General features: G+C 44.5%; 1 long non-coding RNA gene across 4 annotated transcripts; it reads right to left on the bottom strand.

Annotated features, from left to right (window-relative positions):
- Positions 1–5,949: 5,949 nt before the first annotated feature.
- LOC127923751 (uncharacterized) lies at positions 5,950–6,636 on the bottom strand. 4 transcript variants are annotated; one of them, XR_008115274.1, is made up of 5 exons: positions 6,471–6,636; positions 6,348–6,429; positions 6,266–6,306; positions 6,183–6,223; positions 5,950–6,106 (listed from the first exon to the last, which is right to left on the bottom strand). It is a non-coding gene; the product is annotated as an uncharacterized LOC127923751 (long non-coding RNA). The 4 variants fall into 4 exon arrangements; XR_008115275.1 differs by lacking the exon at positions 6,183–6,223; XR_008115273.1 differs by lacking the exon at positions 6,266–6,306.
- Between the last annotated feature and the right edge of the window lie 8,149 nt (positions 6,637–14,785).

Genomic DNA, 14,785 nt, shown 5'->3' with positions numbered 1-14,785 from the left:
ATACGACCACACCATTCTGTTGTCTGGGTACGACCAAACCATTCTGTTGTCTGGATACGACCACACCATTCTGTTGTCTGGATACGACCACACCATTCTGTTGTCTGGATACGACCACACCATTCTGTTGTCGGGATACGACCACACCATTCTGTTGTCTGGATACGACCACACCATTCTGTTGTCTGGATACGACCACACCATTCTGTTGTCTGGATACGACCACACCATTCTGTTGTCTGGATACGACCACACCATTCTGTTGTCTGGGTACAACCACACCATTCTGTTGTCGGGGTACAACCACACCATTCTGTTGTTAGGGTACGACCACACCATTCTGTTGTCTGGATACGACCAAACCATTCTGTTGTCTGGATACGACCACACCATTCTGTTGTCGGGATACGACCACACCATTCTGTTGTCGGGATACGACCACACCATTCTGTTGTCTGGATATGACCAAACCATTCTGTTGTCTGGATACGACCACACCATTCTGTTGTCTGGATACGACCACACCATTCTGTTGTCTGGATACGACCACACCATTCTGTTGTCGGGGTACGACCACACCATTCTGTTGTCTGGATACGACCACACCATTCTGTTGTCTGGGTACGACCACACCATTCTGTTGTCTGGATACGACCACACCATTCTGTTGTCTGGATACGACCACACCATTCTGTTGTCTGGATACGACCACACCATTCTGTTGTCTGGATACGACCACACCATTCTGTTGTCTGGATACGACCACACCATTCTGTTGTCGGGGTACGACCACACCATTCTGTTGTCTGGATACGACCACACCATTCTGTTGTCTGGGTACGACCACACCATTCTGTTGTCTGGATACGACCACACCATTCTGTTGTCTGGATACGACCACACCATTCTGTTGTCTGGATACGACCACACCATTCTGTTGTCTGGATACGACCACACCATTCTGTTGTCTGGATACGACCACACCATTCTGTTGTCTGGATACGACCACACCATTCTGTTGTCTGGATACGACCACACCATTCTGTTGTCTGGATACGACCACACCATTCTGTTGTCTGGATACGACCACACCATTCTGTTGTCTGGATACGACCACACCATTCTGTTGTCTGGATACGACCACACCATTCTGTTGTCTGGGTACAACCACACCATTCTGTTGTCGGATACAACCACACCATTCTGTTGTCTGGATACGACCACACCATTCTGTTGTCTGGGTACAACCACACCATTCTGTTGTTAGGGTACGACCACACCATTCTGTTGTCTGGATACGACCACACCATTCTGTTGTCTGGGTACAACCACACCATTCTGTTGTCGGGATACAACCACACCATTCTGTTGTTGGGTACGACCACACCATTCTGTTGTCTGGGTACAACCACACCATTCTGTTGTCTGGATACGACCACACCATTCTGTTGTCTGGATACGACCACACCATTCTGTTGTCTGGATACGACCACACCATTCTGTTGTCTGGATACGACCACACCATTCTGTTGTCTGGATACGACCACACCATTCTGTTGTCTGGATACGACCAAACCATTCTGTTGTCTGGGTACGACCACACCATTCTGTTGTCTGGATACGACCAAACCATTCTGTTGTCTGGATACGACCACACCATTCTGTTGTCTGGATACGACCACACCATTCTGTTGTCGGGGTACGACCACACCATTCTGTTGTCTGGATACGACCAAACCATTCTGTTGTCTGGATACGACCAAACCATTCTGTTGTCTGGATACGACCACACCATTCTGTTGTCGGGGTACGACCACACCATTCTGTTGTCGGGATACGACCAAACCATTCTGTTGTCGGGGTACGACCACACCATTCTGTTGTCTGGATACGACCACACCATTCTGTTGTCGGGGTACGACCACACCATTCCAGAAAATATGCAAATATGCTTTTTAACAAACTTAATTGCCTTTTTTTGGGGGGGGACTATTTCAGTCAAATTGTAGTAAATGACAGGTGATATTTGATAGAGATCTGGGGTAGAGCTGGTCGGTTACTGATGGTGGTTGTCAGGGTTGTTGTTTAGTAAACAACACAAAACCTCACAACCTTCTTCAGCCTTTTTCTAGTAGCCTGAGAGTGATTGTGTCTGAATGGATGGTGGATTGATAGGAATGGTGTGTATATACGGGTGGTGGATTGATAGGAATGGTGTGTGTATACGGGTGGTGGATTGATAGGAATGGTGTGTATATACGGGTGGTGGATTGATAGGAATGGTGTATATACGGGTGGTGGATTGATAGGAATGGTGTGTATATACGGGTGGTGGATTGAAAGGAATGGTGTGTATACGGGTGGTGGATTGATAGGAATGGTGTGTATACGGGTGGTGGATTGATAGGAATGGTGTGTATATACGGGTGGTGGATTGATAGGAATGGTGTGTATATACGGGTGGTGGATTGATAGGAATGGTGTGTATACGGGTGGTGGATTGATAGGAATGTTGTGTATACAGGTGGTGGATTGATAGGAATGGTGTATATACGGGTGGTGGATTGATAGGAATGGTGTGTATATACGGGTGGTGGATTGATAGGAATGGTGTGTATATACGGGTGGTGGATTGATAGGAATGGTGTGTGGTGGATTGATAGGAATGGTGTGTATATACGGGTGGTGGATTGATAGGAATGGTGTGTATACGGGTGGTGGATTGATAGGAATGGTGTGTATATACGGGTGGTGGATTGATAGGAATGGTGTGTATATACGGGTGGTGGATTGATAGGAATGGTGTGTATATACGGGTGGTGGATAGGAATGGTGTGTATACGGGTGGTGGATTGATAGGAATGGTGTGTATATACGGGTGGTGGATTGATAGGAATGGTGTATATACGGGTGGTGGATTGATAGGAATGGTGTGTATATACGGGTGGTGGATTGATAGGAATGGTGTGGGGTGGTGATTGATTGGTGTGTATATACGGGTGGTGGATTGATAGGAATGGTGTGTGTATACGGGTGGTGGATTGATAGGAATGGTGTGTATATACGGGTGGTGGATTGATAGGAATGGTGTGTATACGGGTGGTGGATTGATAGGAATGGTGTGATAGGAATGGTGGATTGATAGGAATGGTGTGTATACGGGTGGTGGATTGATAGGAATGGTGTGTATATACGGGTGGTGGATTGATAGGAATGGTGTGTATATACGGGTGGTGGATTGATAGGAATGGTGTGTATATACGGGTGGTGGATTGATAGGAATGGTGTGTATATACGGGTGGTGGATTGATAGGAATGGTGTGTATATACGGGTGGTGGATTGATAGGAATGGTGTGTATATACGGGTGGTGGATTGATAGGAATGGTGTGTATATACGGGTGGTGGATTGATAGGAATGGTGTGTATATACGGGTGGTGGGGGGGGACACTGGGTGGTACCCCTCCCAAGCAGCCAGCCAGCCAGCCGTGGCTAACAAGCATCATATGTTAATTATACAGGAGATCACAGGCAGGGCGCGCTCAGACACTAACAGACACAGAGACGCATGACTGGAGGGCCAACATTACGGGGATGAGGACTGGTAACATCACCCCCCCTGCCCCATTCCCCTTCCCTCTATACATGTAAATCTCACCCCATACCCTCACCTCAACTACAGACACCGACACAAGCAAATTACTTTGTGCAAGGTCTCCCTGCCCCCACTCTCACCCCCCCATGGCCCTAGGATCTGTCATCCAGTGCCCCCATGGTGTGTCTTCCTGTCCCTCCCCTCCATCCCTCCCTCATCCCTCAGGCCAGGCCCCAGAGGACATTGATTTAGCTGTACCTCTAATTACTCCTCATATTCTATTCAAGGCAGAGGAGGGGAGAGGAGAGGAGAGGAGAGGAGAGGAAGAGGGAGGAGGGAGAGGAAGAGGAAGAGGAAGAGGAAGAGGAGAGGAGAGAGAGGAGGAGAGGAGAGGAGAGGAGGGAGAGGAGAGGAGAGGAGAGGAGAGGAGAGGAGAGGAGAGAGGAGAGAGGAGAAGAGAGGAGAAGAGGAGAGGAGGAGGAGAGAGGAGAGGAAAGGAAAGGAAGAGGAGAGGAAAGGAGAGGAGAGGAGAGGAGGGAGAGGGAGAGGAGAGGGAGAGGGAGAGGGAGAGGAGAGAGAGAGAGAGAGAGAGAGAGAGAGAGAGAGAGAGAGAGAGAGAGAGAGAGAGGGAGAGAGAGAGAGAGAGAGAGAGAGAGAGAGAGAGAGAGAGAGAGAGAGAGAGAGAGAGAGAGGAGAGGAGAGAGGAGAGAGAGGAGAGGGAGAGGAGAGGAGAGGAGAGGTGAGGAGGAGAGGTGAGGAGAGAGGCTAGAGCTGAGGCCTTGCTGCCAGATCTTGTCATTACTAAAGCTACACAGCAGACATGGAATCACTGTCTAACCCCCCTAAAACACAGAGCTACATTAACACAGGGTCCATCTGCCCCCCTAAAACACAGAGCTACATTAACACAGGGTCCATCTGCCCCCCTAAAACACAGAGCTACATTACCACAGGGTCCATCTGCCACCCCTCCTAAAACACAGAGCTACAACAACACAGGGTCCATCTGCCCCCCTAAAACACAGAGCTACATTTTGAGTTTGTGACTGGGAATTGGTGAGGTAAGGAGTGGAAAGAAAGAAAGAAAGAAAGAAAGAAAGAAAGAAAGAAAGAAAGAAAGAAAGAAAGAAAGATTGGAGAATTGAAGTCAGGTGTTGGGAGGTTAAAATCGCCCAGTACGATGAGTGTTGAACCATCGTCGGGAAGTGATCTTATCAAAGTGTGAAACTCATTGAGGAACTCTCCAAGGGCACCTGGTGGGGCAAAAGATGACAACGATGTTAAGCTTGAGCGTATTCAAAATGACTACAGGTGAGAGAGGGAGGGAAAGAGAAAATCTCCACTGAGTAGCCCCCGTGCCGAAACACTGCAACGACCAGATGCTCTCAGACATAGTCAGAAGACGAGAGAGCAGCTGGAGTAGTAGTGTTCTCCGGGGCCAAATGTCAGGGCCAAAACAAAGTCTAGGGACTGAAGGGCTGAGATGAACTCAGCTTTATTGACGGGAGACTGGCAGTTCCAAACGTTGCCGGGGAGACGAAGAATTCCACATGGGTTGTGTGCGCAGGGTACACTAAATTAGAAGGGTTGCAGCCACGGGGGTGGGGAGCAGCTGTACAACCAACAGGGAGAGGAGAGAACTGGGATTGAAGGCACGCGTACTTGCCAAAGATACAAAATAACCAAATGAGATCATCAGAAAATCACTAAGGAAGATACTAAGTAAGGTATTCCAGTGAGAGAGAGAGGGGTGTAAGAGCCCTGCTTTTCTTTCCTTCCTTAATTTACTCCATTTTGAATGAGGAGCCTTCAGAAAGTATTCATATCAGTAATGTGTTGTATTGGATTTGCCCCAAACATAACACTTTGTATTCATGACAAAAAAAAGTATATTGCTTTTACACATTTTTTTTAAGTATTAATTTAGTGCCTTGTTGCAAACCGGATGTATGTTTTGTAATATTTGTTACAGGAAGCCTGTTACATCTGTACAGGCTCCCTTCTTTTCATTCTGTCATTTAGGTTAGTATTGTAGAGTAACTACGATGTTGTTGATCCAGTTTTTGATCCAGTTCTCTCCTATCACAGCCATTAAACTAACTGTTTTAAAGTCACCATTGGCCTCATGGTGAAATCCCTGAGCAGTTTCCTTCCTCTCCGGCAACTGAGTTAGGAAGGACACCTGTATCTCTGTAGTGACTGGGTGTATTGATACACCATCCAAAGTGTAATTAATAACTTCACCATGCTCAAAGGGATGTTCAATGTCTACTTTTTATTTATTTTCTACCCATCTACCAATAGCTGACCTTCTTTGTGAGGATTGGAAAAACTCCCTGGTCTTTGTGGTTGAATCCGTGTTTGAAATTCACTGCTGGACTGAAGGACCTTACAGTTATCTGTATGTGTGGGGTACAGAGATGAGGGACCTTACAGTTATCTGTATGTGTGGGGTACAGAGATGAGGGACCTTACAGTTATCTGTATGTGTGGGGTACAGAGATGAGGGACCTTACAGTTATCTGTATGGTACAGAGATGAGGGACCTTACAGTTATCTCTATGTGTGGGGTACAGAGATGAGGGACCTTACAGTTATCTGTATGTGTGGGGTACAGAGATGAGGGACCTTACAGTTATCTGTATGTGTGGGGTACAGGAGATGAGGGACCTTACAGTTATCTGTATGTGTGGGGTACAGAGATGAGGGACCTTACAGTTATCTGTATGTGTGGGGTACGGAGATGAGGGACCTTACAGTTATCTGTATGTGTGGGGTACAGAGATGAGGGACCTTACAGTTATCTGTATGTGTGGGGTACAGAGATGAGGGACCTTACAGTTATCTCTATGTGTGGGGTACAGAGATGAGGGACCTTACAGTTATCTGTATGTGTGGGGTACAGAGATGAGGTGGTCGTTCAGAAATCATGTTAAACACTTTTATTGAACAGACTCCATTAAACTGTATAATGTGACTTGTTAAGCACATTTTTACTCCTAAACTTATTTAGGCTCCTTTCCGTAACAAAGGAGTTGAATAATCGAATCGACATTTCAGTTTTCATTTTTTTATTAAATTTATAAAAGAAACTGCGAAAACCTCTTTGGTCTTTGTGGTTGAATTAGTGTTTGAAATTCACTGCTCGACCGAGAGACCTTACAGAAAATTGATGAGGTCATTATTAGAAAATCATGTTAAACACTTTTATTGGCACAACTTATTATTAGACTTGTTAAGCAAATAATTAGTCCTGAACTTATTCAGGCCATAACAAAGGGGTTGAAAACATATTGACACAAGACATTTCAGCATTTCTTTCTTCTTAACTTGTATTTTTTTTTTTAAATAACATAATTCCACTTTGACATTATTGGGGTGTTGTGTTTAGGCAAGTGTTAAAAAAAAGCTATTTTTTTCAGACTGTAACACAACAAAATGTGGAAAAAGTCAAGAAGTGTGAATACCTACGTGATGGATCTGTACCTCGGCAGAACGACTCGGCAGAACGTCTCGGCAGAACGTCTCGGCAGAACGACTTGACAGAACGACTGGGCGCTTGCCCATCACACCTACGGGGAACAGGAAGTCCTAGACGTACAATAGTCTGACTATTAGTGCAGGTTTTACAGGCCGGCCTGTTCTCTGTTCTCCCCTACAGGGGCAGCATGTCATCACAGACAAGACACAGACCGATGAATGACTGCTAATCAGATGACCTTCTATACTGAAACACACAACGAAGGCCTTGACAACAGCCCATATTGGCTATCTCTGAGTTGTTGACGATCGTTCTCACACCAGGTCAGGACTTAGAAGTAATACCTGATTGGGGTTTAGGATTGGGCCAAGATTTGGGCCTAATTGTGCAGCCGATGTGAAAAGGCAATTTAGCTTGAAGTAGTGGAAGTAGTTGTTTCCATTTGTCCTGAATGGGGCTCTGTTGAGGAGCGACAGGTGTCGATGTGCTCAGACTGTCCCTGGGTTGGAAGCCCAGGTTGGGTTAGAAGCGCAGGTTGGGTTGGAAGCCCAGGTTGGGTTGGAAGCCCAGGTTGGGTTGAAGCCCAGGTGGGGTTGGAAGCCCAGGTTGGGTTGAAGCCCAGGTGGGGTTGGAAGCCCAGGTTGGGTTGGAAGCCCAGGTTGGGTTGAAGGCCCAGGTTGGGTTGAAGCCCAGGTTGGGTTGAAGCCCAGGTTGGGTTGACAGCCCAGGTTGGGTTGAAGCCCAGGTTGGGTTGACAGCCCAGGTTGGGTTGAAGCCCAGGTTGGGTTGAAGGCCCAGGTTGGGTTGAAGCCCAGGTTGGGTTGAAGCCCAGGTTGAAGAAGCCCAGGTTGGGTTGAAGCCCAGGTTGTGTTGAAGCCCAGGTTGGGTTGAAGCCCAGGTTGGGTTGAAGCCCAGGTTGGGTTGAAAGCCCAGGTTGGGTTGAAGCCCAGGGTTGGGTTGAAGCCCAGGTTGGGTTGAAGCCCAGGTTGGGTTGAAGCCCAGGTTGGGTTGAAGCCCAGGTTGGGTTGAAGCCCAGGTTGGGTTGAAGCCCAGGTTGAAGCCCAGTTGGGTTGAAGCCCAGGTTGGGTTGAAGCCCAGGTTGGGTTGAAGCCCAGGTTGGGTTGAAAGCCCAGGTTGGGTTGAAGCCCAGGTTGGGTTGAAAGCCCAGGTTGGGTTGAAAGCCCAGGTTGGGTTGAAGCCCAGGTTGGGCCCAGGTTGGGTTGAAGCCCAGGTTGGGTTGAAGCCCAGGTTGGGTTGAAGCCCAGGTTGGGTTGAAGCCCAGGTTGGGTTGAAAGGTTGGGTTGAAGCCCAGGTTGGGTTGAAGCCCAGGTTGGGTTGAAGCCCAGGTTGGGTTGAAGCCCAGGTTGGGTTGAAGCCCAGGTTGGGTTGAAAGCCCAGGTTGGGTTGAAGCCCAGGTTGGGTTGAAAGCCCAGGTTGGGTTGAAGCCCAGGTTGGGTTGAAGCCCAGGTTGGGTTGAAAGCCCAGGTTGGGTTGAAAGCCCAGGTTGGGTTGAAAGCCCAGGTTGGGTTGAAGCCCAGGTTGGGTTGAAGCCCAGGTTGGGTTGAAGCCCAGGTTGTGTTGAAGCCCAGGTTGGGTTGAAGCCCAGGTTGGGTTGAAGCCCAGGTTGGGTTGAAGCCCAGGTTGGGGTTGAAAGCCCAGGTTGGGTTGAAAGCCCAGGTTGGGTTGAAGCCCAGGTTGGGTTGAAGCCCAGGTTGGGTTGAAGCCCAGGTTGGGTTGAAAGCCCAGGTTGGGTTGAAGCCCAGGTTGAAGCCCAGGTTGGGTTGAAGCCCAGGTTGGGTTGAAGGTTGGGTTGAAAGCCCAGGTTGGGTTGAAAGCCCAGGTTGGGTTGAAGCCCAGGTTGGGTTGAAAGCCCAGGTTGGGTTGGAAGCCCAGGTTGGGTTGAAGCCCAGGTTGGGTTGAAGCCCAGGTTGGGTTGAAGCCCAGGTTGGGTTGAAGCCCAGGTTGGGTTGAAGCCCAGGTTGGGTTGAAGCCCAGGTTGGGTTGAAGCCCAGGTTGGTTGAAGCCCAGGTTGGGTTGAAGCCCAGGTTGGGTTGAAGCCCAGGTTGGGTTGAAGCCCAGGTTGGGTTGAAGCCCAGGTTGGGTTGAAGCCCAGGTTGGGTTGAAGCCCAGGTTGAAGCCCAGGTTGGGTTGAAGCCCAGGTTGGGTTGAAGCCCAGGTTGGGTTGAAGCCCAGGTTGGGTTGAAGCCCAGGTTGGGGTTGAAGCCCAGGTTGGGTTGAAGCCCAGGTTGGGTTGAAAGCCCAGGTTGGGTTGAAGCCCAGGTTGGGTTGAAGCCCAGGTTGGGTTGAAGCCCAGGTTGGGTTGAAGCCCAGGTTGGGTTGAAGCCCAGGTTGGGTTGAAAGCCCAGGTTGGGTTGAAGCCCAGGTTGGGTTGAAGCCCAGGTTGGGTTGAAAGCCCAGGTTGGGTTGAAGCCCAGGTTGGGTTGAAAGCCCAGGTTGGGTTGAAGCCCAGGTTGGGTTGAAGCCCAGGTTGGGTTGAAGCCCAGGTTGGGTTGAAAGCCCAGGTTGGGTTGAAAGCCCAGGTTGGGTTGAAAGCCCAGGTTGGGTTGAAGCCCAGGTTGTGTTGAAGCCCAGGTTGGGTTGAAGCCCAGGTTGGGTTGAAGCCCAGGTTGGGTTGAAGCCCAGGTTGGGTTGAAGCCCAGGTTGGGTTGAAGCCCAGGTTGGGTTGAAGCCCAGGTTGGGTTGAAGCCCAGGTTGGGTTGAAGCCCAGGTTGGGTTGAAGCCCAGGTTGGGTTGAAGCCCAGGTTGGGTTGAAGCCCAGGTTGGGTTGAAGCCCAGGTTGGGTTGAAAGCCCAGGTTGGGTTGAAGCCCAGGTTGGGTTGAAGCCCAGGTTGGGTTGAAGCCCAGGTTGGGTTGAAAGCCCAGGTTGGGGTTGAAAGCCCAGGTTGGGTTGAAGCCCAGGTTGGGTTGAAGCCCAGGTTGGGTTGGAAGCCCAGGTTGGGTTGAAGGCCCAGGTTGGGTTGAAGCCCAGGTTGGGTTGAAGCCCAGGTTGGGTTGAAGCCCAGGTTGTGTTGAAGCCCAGGTTGTGTTGAAGCCCAGGTTAGGTTGAAGCCCAGGTTGTGTTGAAGCCCAGGTTGGGTTGAAAGCCCAGGTTGGGTTGAAGCCCAGGTTGGGTTGAAAGCCCAGGTTGGGTTGAAGCCCAGGTTGGGTTGAAGCCCAGGTTGGGTTGAAAGCCCAGGTTGAAGCCCAGGTTGGGTTGAAGCCCAGGTTGGTTGAAGCCCAGGTTGGGTTGAAGCCCAGGTTGGGTTGAAGCCCAGGTTGGGTTGAAGCCCAGGTTGGGTTGAAGCCCAGGTTGGGTGGGTGAAGCCCAGGTTGGGTTGAAACCCAGGTTGGGTTGAAGCCCAGGTTGGGTTGAAGCCCAGGTTGGGTTGAAGCCCAGGTTGGGTTGAAGCCCAGGTTGGGTTGAAAGCCCAGGTTGGGTTGAAGCCCAGGTTGGGTTGAAGCCCAGGTTGGGTTGAAGCCCAGGTTGGGTTGAAGCCCAGGTTGGGTTGAAGCCCAGGTTGGGTTGAAGCCCAGGTTGGGTTGAAAGCCCAGGTTGGGTTGAAGCCCAGGTTGGGTTGAAAGCCCAGGTTGGGTTGAAGCCCAGGTTGGGTTGAAGCCCAGGTTGGGTTGGAAGCCCAGGTTGGTTGAAGCCCAGGTTGGGTTGAAGCCCAGGTTGGGTTGAAGCCCAGGTTGGGTTGAAAGCCCAGGTTGGGTTGAAAGCCCAGGTTGTGTTGAAAGCCCAGGTTGGGTTGAAAGCCCAGGTTGGGTTTGAAGCCCAGGTTGGGTTGAAGCCCAGGTTGGGTTGAAAGCCCAGGTTGGGTTGAAGCCCAGGTTGGTTGGGTTGAAGCCCAGGTTGGGTTGAAGCCCAGGTTGGGTTGAAGCCCAGGTTGGGTTGAAGCCCAGGTTGGGTTGAAGCCCAGGTTGTGTTGAAGCCCAGGTTGTGTTGAAGCCCAGGTTGTGTTGAAGCCCAGGTTGGGTTGAAGCCCAGGTTGGGTTGAAGCCCAGGTTGTGAAGCCCAGGTTGGGTTGAAAGCCCAGGTTGGGTTGAAGCCCAGGTTGGGTTGAAGCCCAGGTTGGGTTGAAGCCCAGGTTGGGTTGAAGCCCAGGTTGGGTTGAAGCCCAGGTTGGGTTGAAGCCCAGGTTGGGTTGAAGCCCAGGTTGGGTTGAAGCCCAGGTTGGGGACGGAAGCATCACTGCTACACGTGATTCTGGGCCTCTGTTTGTCGACGGATGAACACAACGGAATGGGAAAAACAACAGCCACTCCTGTCCACCGCTCGGGGTGCCAGGGTTATGGGGAGAATCCCCCGACTTACATCATCAATGGCACCCTATTCCCTACATAGTACACTACTTTAGACCAGCGCCCTATAGAACCCTATTCCTAAAGCCCATAGTGCAATACTTTAGAATACCAGAGCCCTATAGAACCCCATAAACCCTATATATCTAGTAACTACTTTACCAGAGCCCTATAGAACCCTATTCCCTATATAGTACACTACTTTAATACCAGAGCCCTATAGAACCCTATTCCCTATATATAGTGCACTACTTTAGACCAGAGCCCTATAGAACCCTATTCCCTATATATAGTGTACTACTTTAGACCAGAGCCCTATAGAACCCTATTCCCTATATACATCTGCATACTTTAGACCAGAGCCCTATAGAACCCTATTCCATATATAGTGCACTACTTTAGACCAGAGCCCTATAGAACCCTATTCCCTATATATAGTGCACTACTTTAGACCAGAGCCCTATAGAACCCTATTCCTATATATACACTACTTTAGACCAGAGCCCTATAGAACCCTATTCCCTATATATCTGCACTACTTTATACCAGGCCCTATAGAACCCTATTCCCTATATAGTGCACTACTTTACCAGAGCCCTATAGAACCCTATTCCCTATATATAGTGTACTACTTTAGACCAGAGCCCTATAGAACCCTATTCCCTATATATAGTGTACTACTTTAGACCAGAGCCCTATAGAACCCTATTCCCTATAATAGTGCTACTACTTTAGACCAGCATCCTATAGAACCCTATTCTATATAGTGCACTACTTTAGACCAGAGCCCTATAGAACCCTATTCCCTATATATAGTGCACTACTTTAGACCAGAGCCCTATAAACCCTATTCCCTATATATAGTGTACTACTTTAACCAGAGCCCTATAGAACCCTATTCCCTATAATAGTGCACTACTTTAACCAGCGCCTATAGAACCTATTCCCTATATACATCTATAATATACACAATACATCTATATATATAATACTTATACCAGCATCTATAGAACCTATAATACATCTATAATACCTATAATACATCTATAATATAGTACACTACTTTAGACCGGCGCACCCTATAGAACCCTATTCCCTCTATATATAGTACATCTTTTGACCATATAAAAACCCATCTATACCCAGGCAGAACAACTGTCTTTCCTCTCCTCCGTAAACCAGTCATAATACATCTATAGACAGCCTATAACTCATAAAGAGATAATACATCCATTACATCTAATACATCTATAATACATCTATAACATCTATAACATCTATAATACATCTATAATACATCTATAATACATCTATAATACATCTATAATACATCTATAATACATCTATAATACATCTATAATCTATAACACATCTATAATACATCTATAATACATCTATAATACATCTATAATACATCTATACATACATCTATAATACATCTATAATACATCTATAATACATCTATAATACATCTATAATACATCTATAATACATCTATAATACATCTATAATACATCTATAATACATCTATAATACATCTATAATACATCTATAATACATCTATAATACATCTATAATACTATAATCTATAATACATCTATAATACATCTATAATACATCTATCTATAATACATCTATAATACATCTATAATACATCTATAATCTACATCTATAATACATCTATAATACATCTATAATACATCTATAATACATCTATAATACATCTATAATACATCTATAATAATACATCTATAATACATCTATAATACATCTATAATACATCTATAATACATCTATAATACATCTATAATATCTATAATACATCTATAATACATCTATAATACATCTATAATACATCTATAATACATCTATAATACATCTATAATACATCTATAATACATCTATAATACATCTATAATACATCTATAATACATCTATAATACATCTATAATACATCTATATACATCTATAATACATCTATAATACATCTATAATACATCTATAATACATCTATAATACATCTATAATACATCTATAATACATCTATAATACATCTATAATACATCTATAATCTACATCTATAATACATCTATAATACATCTATAATACATCTATAATACATCTATAATACATCTATAATACATCTATAATACATCTATAATACATCTATAATACATCTATAATACATCTATAATACATCTATAATACATCTATAATACATCTATAATACATCTATAATACATCTATAATACATCTATAATACATCTATAATACATCTATAATACATCTATAATACATCTATAATACATCTATAATACATCTATAATACATCTATAATACATCTATAATACATCTATAATACATCTATAATACATCTATAATACATCTATAATACATCTATAATACATCTATAATACATCTATAATATAATACATCTATAATACATCTATAATACATCTATAATACATCTATAATACATCTATAATACATCTATAATACATCTATAATACATACATCTATAATACATCTATAATACATCTATAATACATCTATAATACATCTATAATACATCTATAATACATCTATAATACATCTATAATACATCTATAATACATCTATAATACATCTATAATACATCTATAATACATCTATAATACATCTATAATACATCTATAATACATCTATAATACATCTATAATACATCTATAATACATCTATAATACATCTATAATACATCTATAATACATCTATAATACATCAATATCTATAATACATCTATAATACATCTATAATACATCTATAATACATCTATAATACATCTATAATACATCTATAATACATCTATAATACATCTATAATACATCTATAATACATCTATAATACATCTATAATACATCTATAATACATCTATAATACATCTATAATACATCTATAATACATCTATAATACATCTATAATACATCTATAATACATCTATAATACATCTATACATCTACATCTATAATACATCTATAATACATCTATAATACATCTATAATACATCTATAATACATCTATAATACATCTATAATCTACATCTATAATACATCTATAATACATCTATAATACATCTATAATACATCTATAATACATCTATAATACATCTATAATACATCTATAATACATCTATAATACATCTATAATACATCTATAATACATCTATAATACATCTATAATACATCTATAATACATCTATAATACATCTATAATACATCTATAATACATCTATAATACACATCTATAATACATCTATAATACATCTATAATACATCTATAATACATCTATAATACATCTATAATACATCTATAATACATCTATAATACATCTATAATACATCTATAATACATCTATAATACATCTATAATAC

Source organism: Oncorhynchus keta, unplaced genomic scaffold (genome assembly GCF_023373465.1).
Source record: "Oncorhynchus keta strain PuntledgeMale-10-30-2019 unplaced genomic scaffold, Oket_V2 Un_contig_3179_pilon_pilon, whole genome shotgun sequence".
Lineage (NCBI taxonomy): Eukaryota > Metazoa > Chordata > Actinopteri > Salmoniformes > Salmonidae > Oncorhynchus > Oncorhynchus keta.
This window is presented reverse-complemented; position numbering and strand designations above follow the sequence as displayed.